Source organism: Dermochelys coriacea, chromosome 3, assembly GCF_009764565.3.
Source record: "Dermochelys coriacea isolate rDerCor1 chromosome 3, rDerCor1.pri.v4, whole genome shotgun sequence".
NCBI lineage: Eukaryota > Metazoa > Chordata > Testudines > Dermochelyidae > Dermochelys > Dermochelys coriacea.
Genome location: NC_050070.1, coordinates 13,249,805 through 13,259,360, shown reverse-complemented (window position 1 = coordinate 13,259,360; position 9,556 = coordinate 13,249,805). Strand labels below are relative to the sequence as shown.

The following is a 9,556-nucleotide window of genomic DNA, read 5'->3' as shown; positions in this document are numbered from 1 at the left end:
GGTTTTCCCTTACATTTTTTCTTTGAATAAAAAATAAAAATAAAAAACTGTGATTAATAAAAGAGAATTGTTTTTGTTTTCAGTTGCATTATTTGTTGAGGCAGAAATATATGTGCATATATTTATAACTGAGACCTTTTTGAACTTAAAAATTGTATTAATAATATTATGATGGTTATACATCAACCATAATATTAAAATAGTGTGATACCACTTTTTTTAAGTATAAAATTGACTTTTGTTGCAACAAAATAAAAACAATAAAAAGTAGTCACATGACACACACATACACCACAGGACAACATACATAACAAACTTACAATTAAAAACAATTGGCACCAGAATTCTATTTATAACTACAAAATAAGGCAAACAAAAATAAAAAATAAATACAAACAAAAGGGTTAAACATTTAAATAAACAAGTTATTACCTTTTTATTTAAAACTTTTATTAAAAATTGATAAAAATTATATTATTATTTGCCAAATTTGTTTTATTAATTTAATAATTTAAGGCATTTTCCAGTACTTTATATTAACTTTATTTTAAAACTTTGCTATATGGTAATAAGGAAAGCCCATATTTTAAATATTAGTTAGTGGTTAGGATTAGAAGCAAAGTCTGCATTTTATCTTCAAGAAAGTTAGGAGTAATTCCAGCTGCTGCATTCCTGAAGGGTTCAAATGATTAATTTACTGGATTTATTTAAAGTAAAATTTTTACCTTGTTTTTTCTTTATTTGATTGTTGTTTTGTTCTGTTTTTAATTGCTTTATTTTTTGGAGGTTTTTGTAAAAACTGTAACTTTTAACTTTTAAATCAGAGAGAGAGAGAGAGAGAGAGGGAGAGAGAGAGGAGAGGCGGGGGCAGGCGGGAAAGAGGGAGAGCAACATAAGAAGGTAATGAGACCTGAGCCAAGATAAATTAACTATATGAAGTTATCTTAAGGTACAGGCAGCAGCAGGAAGTTTAGAAAACCGAGAAAGAATATAAAGGAAAACTTAACCCGTATGTAAAAATATTTGAAAAAAAAGGTTATATTTTTAACCATGAGCAAGCAGTGTGGCTCCAGGGCTTAAAGCAGTTGGGAACCTGCACAGTTACGAATCCGCACCCTTGGTTTTTATTCTGGCTTTGAAAGGAGAGTGGGGGGTCGTTACCTGCTTTTGCAAAACCTGAATTTGTTCTCCCAGCGTATGTTGCTTTTGTCTGCATACTAAATGGTTTGTGGGAGTGCCCTTACATGCTTCAGTACCTGTTTTTGGGCAACTCCATCTGTTAATGTATTAATTCTAGATGTTAACCTGCTCAATTTTGTTTTTTTTTACTTTTAAGTTCTTTTTTATTCATTCCCCTGCGATTGAGTAACGTCTCCTGTCTCCTAATGGGCTCTCTGAACTGTTCTGTTTTCCCCCTCATCTGATTTAATAATTCAGCGAAAGTATTGTTTGCTACTTTTTCTGTGCACTTACTTGTCCCGTTGTGACAGGCACAGTCTAGCTCCCAGTTTAGGTTCTACCGGAACCTGGCTTTTATCATATGGTGGTGGTTGCAATGCAGTGGACCCTGTTTCATCTTTTAATTTTGCTAGGGCCATCTTTTTTCCATTTCTGTCCCCATTCTTCAGGCACAGAGTAGCTACCTGAAGTCTGCTGTTGACCACAAATATTTACAAAGGGGAAGGCACATCTCTTTTTTGTAGGGTTTTTTTCCACTTGTTTCCGATGTTTTATTCTGTTCCTGTGCTTGCTGTCTCTGGACAGCTTGCTGCCCTTTTAGGAGAGTGGGAGTATTCCAGGGGTCTCTGGCTTCTCCTGCTTCTTTTAATTCTTTCTTTGTTTCTGTTACTTGCCCCGCCAATTTTATGGCATATTGTTTTAACCATTTAACAGCCATGGCTATAGTTTGCAATATTCTACATTTTAAGGCTATAGTTTTATTCCATGTTCCTTCCCCACTATATTTTTTAAATTCATATGGACCTCTTTTACTAGCAGCCCAGCACGTCCATACATTATTACACTCTGTGGGGATTTGCAGGAAGGGGTTAAGGGAGTTCCTTAGCTTGTGGTTTTCTGTCATGTTAGATCCCGATTCCTACGGAGGACAGCTCGCTTACTTATTAGATCAGTAGTTGGGGTCACCAGTGTGGTTAGATGTTCGGCTGTGTGTGTGTGTTCTCCTGTGTGCTGCCCCAGCTCTGCGCAGACAGCCGGCACTGTAGACCTCGACCAAACCGCCCAATGATCACAAAATGCATTAAGGCATGAAGGCACCAGGCCAGGTTTATTGTCAACAAGGCACAGTAATAGCACCTGGCAGACTCTGAGGATAGTAAAATATGTATGTCCGTGACAATGGACACAGCTCAGTAAATGGCGGCACATTCCATTTGCCCCTCAGCTGGACTAAGATACCCCCTCTGAGATGTATCTTTATACCCTGATACAAACAAGGTAGTACTGCCTCTGACATCTAGCCACATCTGGGGGCAGTAATCACCCATCACCTTATACATGTTGGTTTAATCAAAACATCTTTATTACATACTGTCATCCTGTCCTTATCTTTTAGGAGGGGTCAGTGTGTTCCTGTTATCCTGGGGGAATGTTCTTGTACCATCCTTGATATCGGGATGTTCTGGTACCAGTTGATATCTGGATGTGTTTGCGTGAGTACTCTGTGCTTAGCACGTTTTAGGAATGTGTATTTCTGCAATATCAGCACTGTTCTTGCCAGATTGTGTGAGCAGGTCCTGCCTCATACCAGGCCTCTGATACAAGATATCTCAGGTGCTCTTCCTACTACAAAGGTAGCAAATTGTGATGGATTGTTGATATTTGCCCATGGTACACCACACTCTGAATCAATACAAGTGCCCCTGTTGAGGGCACTCACCACTGACCAAGGAGCAAAGTAGGCAAGTGCACAAGTGCCATACTAACCACAGTCACTGCATGCTGATATAACTTGAGTTAACATATGTTGGTAGTGGTGATATGGCCTTGGGTATATGAATTGTTTGGGAGAGGTAACAGAAGGAAGTGTGAGGCTAGGCATAACCCAATTCAAAAACTATGACTGGATCAAAAAAAAAAAAGAATTAAATAAATTCCTGGTTTCAGAATAGCAGCCGTGTTAGTCTGTATTCGCAAAAAGAAAAGGAGTCCTTGTGGCACCTTAGAGACTAACAAATTTATTTGAGCATAAGCTTTCATGAGCTACAGCTCACTTCATTGGATGCATTGCTGTAGCTCATGAAAGCTTATGCTCAAATAAATTTGTTAGTCTCTAAGGTGCCACAAGTACTCCTTTTCTTTTTGCGAATAAATTCCTGGAGGATAGGTCCTATTAGCCAAGATGGTCAGGGATGAAACCCTATGCTTTGGATGTCCATAACCCTATCCTCTGACTATCAGAAGCTGGGAGTGACGACAGGATCACTCAGTGATGACCTGGTCTGTTCATTCCCTTGGAAGCAGCTGGTACTGGCCACTGTCAGAAGATAGGACACTGGACTTGATGGACCATTGGTCTGATCCAGCATGAGCCTTCACTAAAAGTCACAGTAGGTTTATTGCCTTTGAGACTGATACTTTTGAGAAGGATTTAATATGAGATAGTGTATTGCCCTTAGTGAATATTTGGGAACCAAGTTCTACACACAAGCAATGACATGTGAAAAAGCACTAAGGGCTGGATTGAGAGGCAACTTAACAGTTGAAAAGGGCAATCCCCACTGGTGGATCAAATGAAAATGAAGAAGTTTTAACGTCAGGCGAGGAGATCAGTCAGACTGGAAGTCACATGATCCAACGGAATAAACTTGTGCTAGAAACATTAAAATTTTGAATTAAAAATTCCAAATTAAAAATCATAGTGAAAACATTGGAAACGCTATACTAGAAACACAAATGCCATTGCTAAAACTACCAGCAACTATTTGCTTATAAATATTTCCAATGATTAATTGCTATTACACTATACATTAAATAGCACAATACCATCCACCTGCCCAATCTTGCCAAAGGTAAATGATCAAAGTGCTAAGAGTAATCAAAATAAATCGCATTTTAAGAAGTCAACAATTAGAGGGAGTGCAATTCAGGGAATCATAGCAGCAGATAAGGCACATTTGTGACCTGCTAGGAGCAGGTATATAAACTGATAAGGGATTTTTAGAAATACTCAAAATGTGTGACATGCAGGTTTTGAGGGTGTGTGTAAAATATTTCACTGACTCAATCTCCTGCAGCACCTCAGTTGGTTAATATCAGATACAGAGGAGTTGCGGTGTCTGGGCATTGGGTTGCCTGTGCCTTGAAGAACAGAGCCCTGGAAAGTTGGTGCTATGACATGTCCTGTGAAAGGGGAAATAAAAAGCCCCTCTTCCCGCTCTCACCCTATTTTTGTAAATGCTGCAGGTGACTTATCCCATTGGGGTAACTGTTATCCCTGCTGCACCTCCCTGTGCCAGGGTGTTGCCCTCTGCCACCCTCTGGCAGTGCCTAACCCCAGCTCCCTGATTTTGCCTCTCCTTCCCACCCTAGTTATGGCTCTGGGCTGTAGCACACACGTAGACATACCTGGGAGTGACTTGCATGTTGGAGGCTGTTTGTGAGCAGTCCAGACTAGAGGCTACAGCAGCAAAGGCTTGTAAAGGGCACCCCAGGTTGGATGGCATGGGTGACACAGCTACTCATGAGTCTGGATTGTAGCCTGGTGTGTCGCAATGGGTCTGTTTATCTCTCATGTAAATTGCATTTCCATTCTCTCTTAATGTTTCCTGCAAATACCTTCAAGATGACAGAACAACATTCCTTTATCTAGGGCAGGGTAATTTCAGTCCTACCTGGCAGACACACTTTAAGAACATAATTCCTAGTAGATGTGTGATTTTGAACTTGTCCTTCACACATACCTTACACAATAATATTAATGATCTGAGGTTATTGGTTTTCTATTGATATCTTACATGACACCTTTTAGATACAGGTTATGACATGAGTGGCCTGGGGCACACTGAACTGGTCAGTCCAGCTGCCCTCTCTACCAGATATCAATAAGACACTTGCCCTCTTGCACTGGGATGCTGCTAGGGTCACAAGCTTGCATTGTAATTAATCATTGTGATGTCATGTCATGCTGCTGTATATTCCGTCTCAGCAGGACACAGATGGTTAAGCTATTATTTTGCTGAGCAGTCTGTCCTCGGAGAGATAGGACCTGCAACTTCTGTAGCCTGGGAGTTTCAGAGGCACCTCTTTCCTACTGGTTCAACTATTTTGGTCAGGAGTGTGATTTTTCTACCTGTACAACCCTGAGTGTAGATACAGTTATATTAGTATAAAGGTACCTTATACCAGTACAGCTTAGTCCTGTTTGTTGTGGCAGCTACACTGGTACAGTTAAAATGGTTTTGTGTCTACATAAAGCCTCTGGGAGTCATCATAGTTTCTACCCTCTTAGTTTCTGAATTCTGCCTAATTTTCCTTTAATTTATGATTTTTTTGGTCATTGCTTCTTGTCTTGTACAAATATAAGTTATAGATTGAAAAGTTTAGGTTTTTTTTTTTAGTATAGCATGGAGGACTGGTTAAAGATTTTCAAATTTCACAGTTTTGACCATTTTCTGAAATTCTGAATTTCAACAGGGAAAAAACAATTAATTTTAGGTGACATGGGGATTGCCAATACTTTCAAAAGTGGAAAAAAAGATGGTATTGGCATTCAAAAAAACAGCAAATTTTCAAAGAGCTATAAAAGTGATTAAAAAAAAAACAAAAAAAAAAAATCCTATAGGATAACAACATGACCGACTGCCTTTTAAATCTAGTGCATTTTTTGGCCACTTCCATTAACCAATTTCTAAGAAACTTAGGTTTCAGAGTAGCAGCCGTGTTAGTCTGTATTCGCAAAAAGAAAAGGAGTACTTGTGGCACCTTAGAGACTAACAAATTTATTAGAGCATAAGCTTTCGTGAGCTGAAGTGAGCTGTAGCTCACGAAAGCTTATGCTCTAATAAATTTGTTAGTCTCTAAGGTGCCACAAGTACTCCTTTTCTTTTTAAGAAACTTAGATTTGCCCCACCATGCTCAGTGCCGAGTCTGTATAATAGTAAACGTAGCAATTATAGGTCCCAATCCTGCATTGTGATGTATGTGAAAGTAGTATTGTGTCCATGAGGTTGTGACAGGGCACTATTAGTAACTGACTGATCATTGTGGTTGCTGCAGCACTGAGAGGAGTGCAGGCTTCATTGAAGGCAATTAAGCAGTTTCTGTTGGGAATTACTGACACTTGTTTGGCAATTGGTGGGCTAATGAGGCAATTAGCTCCGTAATTTAGAGGACATTAGTGGGAGGAGCAGGATACAGAGATTTAGAGGAGTAGCCTGTTAGTCTGTATCCACAAAAAACAATGAGGGGTCCGGTGTCACCTTAAAGACTAACAGATGTATTTGGGCATAAACTCTAGTGGATAAAAACAACACTTCTTCAGATGCATCTTCAGATGCACTTCTTCAGTGAGTTTTTTATCCATAAATGCTTATGCCTAAATAAATACGTTAGTCTTTAAGGTGACACCAGACTCCTCGTTGTTTTTGAGAATACTGAGAAAATCTCAGAGGGTGAGTCTAGGCTGAGCAGAGAAGGCTGTGGGTGGTAATCTCTTCCTGCTATAAACTTGCAACACTTGGTTGTACTTTGTAAGAGAAATATAACTATGTATGTGGTGAAAGGGAAACAACCTGGTGTGTGTTTGTGTTTAAGAGACCAAGAAACAGATCAGGCAGTGCTGTACACTGGGTGGCGATCGAGGTGCCTGTGACAGATGTCAATGGACCTGTTCACAGCTGAAGCAGTCAGCCTGTATGGAGCACAATGCAAAATTAGCACCATTGTAATATGGGCAATGTGAAAGTTGGTCACACTTAAATACAATTCTATTTATGATCATTTATAAAGTAGTTAAATGAACAGAGCTAGTCCAGTTACATGTTTTTCATCAGAAAATGTCAATATGTTGAAACTGGTTGCAGGAAAGATTTTTGAATTTTTTTTTTGAAAGTTTTGAAGTTGTTGGAATGTCTCATTTTGACATTTTCCAAATGTTTTCCTTTTCTGGTTCCAAATGGCTTTCTCTTAGAAAACTTTATTTTAACTTTAAGTATAAATTACTAAAGGTCAGAATTATAACAACATTTCAATTGACCCAATCAAGCTTTTTCAGAATGCTGGTTTGTGAAAATTTTGGATGTTGACTTTTGGTCCCAATTCAGGATGGGGGAAAAAATTCTGAATTCCAGATTCCTGTAGAATGGGAAGATGGCTTCCTGCTGAGCTCCATAATTAATAATTGTCTTAATAGAGGGTGCATCAATCAAACTGTTGTGGAGTCCAACAGTTTGATTATCACCCTCCATGACACATAAAAATCATGCATATAACACCTATTAATAATGGTTAAACTCTTTACAAGTTATTAATAAATGAATCCTTAGTATACAAATGAGATTAGAGTAGCCAGGACATTCCCCCCCCCCCCCCTCCAACAAATGCTGATTTGTTTAAACTATTCACAAAACAAGATCAGGTTTGAATGGCCAGGCTTGAAAAGTGTTAAGAGAACAGCTTTGAAACTGTAGCAGCATCCCATTTCAAAAAGGTGGTTTTTTTTAAAAAATGACTTTTCATGGCAAAGTTAAACTTAATTTACATTAAAGTGTTTTAAAAGGTGTAAATCTGAATGAAACATTCAGCCCCAGCCCGTGACCATGACTTCCTGGCAGAACATAAACTTTGGTTGGATCAGTGCACTAAAACCAATATAACTGCATACCTAAAAGTGCACAACACTCAGGCCATACTTTCCAGGTAAGTCAGGTGATAGTGACTGGATACGGAACCCCTTTGATGATACCACTTTCTCAACACAGATATTGAGCCCTGAGGAAAAGGAGACATTGACTAAGATCTCCTGTGATGCTGAACTGAAAAGGAGTTTCAGAAGTCTGTCATTGATCAACTTGTGGCTGAGTTTAAGAAACGAGTACCCCCTGCTGGCAGAAAAAGCTACTATACTTTTGTTACCAGCAAGAAAGCATTTTCCTCGTATGCACATCTGAAAACCAAATATAGAAGCAGACTCAATGCTGAACCAGACCTGAGACTTTATCTTTCTCCAGTGGTTCCGGACTTCCAAGATCTATGCAGATCAAAGCATGTGCATCTATCACACTGAGGAGATTTAAACTTCAAGACTCCTTATGAGAACTGGAAAGGGAGGTGGATATTTTTTGCTGTTTCTAAAATTAAATAGGCTGCTAGTATTGTTTTACAAATTATTATGAAGAACAAATTTAAGCTTGTAGTCATGCGTTGTTTGCCTGGACTGTTCAAGACCCGAATGCTTGAGGGAGAAACTCTTTATTTGAGTTGGCTTCTTAAATACCTTCATGCTGTTTCACATCTGGCACTCCTTGATGAAACATGTAGGAGGTTTAATCAAAGTGATCTGAGCTACAAAAGTGAAATCTTGGAAGAGTGTTGCCATTTTCATAATGTAATAAAATTAATAATGTAATGATAAATAATAATGTAATAATAAATAGTGTGTAATAAGCATGTTATAAAAAACCCAAATTATTTCCAAGATCACTGCTTCTATAATTTATGATCAGGTAATGGAGAAAATCCCTGGAAATATTCATTTTTAAGAGGGGGTTCGCGAGATTTGATATTTTCACGAAAGGGGTTCGTGGGTTGTTTAAAGTTTAGGAATCACTGCCCTATGGTGATCTTCTGGTCTGGGAAGAAAGTCTCTGCTTGCAGCTTCCTGAACAGACCAGTGTTCCGAAAGATGCAGATCAGCCTGCGTTAATGTCTGAAACGCCCACGGTGATCCACAGGTGCCTGGAGAACCATTGACAAATACCCCTTGCGATTAATGTACTCGGTGGCTAGGTGGTCTGGTGCCAGAATTGGAATATGCATGCCATCTATTGCCCCTCTGTAGTTAGGGAAGCCGACTTGTGCAAAGCCATCTAAAATGTCACACACATTGCCCAGAGTCACGGTCTTTCGGAGCAGGATGAGATTAATGGCCCTGCACACTTCCGTCAACACAAGTCCAACAGTAGTGTTTCCCACTTCAAAGTGATTAGCAACTAATCTGTAGCAGTCTGAAGTAGCTAGCTTCCACAATGCAATCAACACACACTTCTCCAGCAGCAGGGCAGCTCTCATTCTTGTGTCCTTGTGGTGCAGGGCTGGGGCAAGCTCATCACACAGTCCCGTGAATGTGGCTTTCCTCATGCGAAAGTTCTGCAGCCACTACTCGTCATCCCAGACAACCATCATGATGTGATCCCACCACTCAGTGCTTGTTTCCTGAGCTCAAAAGCTGACGCTGTGGTCAGCACCTCCGTGAATGTCACAGGCATTCTCGTGTCATAGCTACTACGTGTGGCGAGATCAGTGTCACACTCCTTTTGCCTTTGTAGTTTAAGGAATAACTCCACTGACACTTGTGGCATGTTGGTCAGAGCGAGCA

At 39.5% G+C, this 9,556-nt stretch overlaps 1 long non-coding RNA gene across 1 annotated transcript in view; it reads left to right on the top strand.

Annotated features, from left to right (window-relative positions):
- Positions 1 to 2,681: 2,681 nt before the first annotated feature.
- LOC122459192 overlaps positions 2,682 to 9,556 on the top strand; it is a 14,903-nt gene continuing 8,028 nt past the window's right edge. Inside the window, exon 1 of the long non-coding RNA XR_006279705.1 lies at positions 2,682 to 2,813. This is a non-coding gene — a long non-coding RNA (uncharacterized LOC122459192). The remainder of the gene's footprint in view (positions 2,814 to 9,556) is intronic.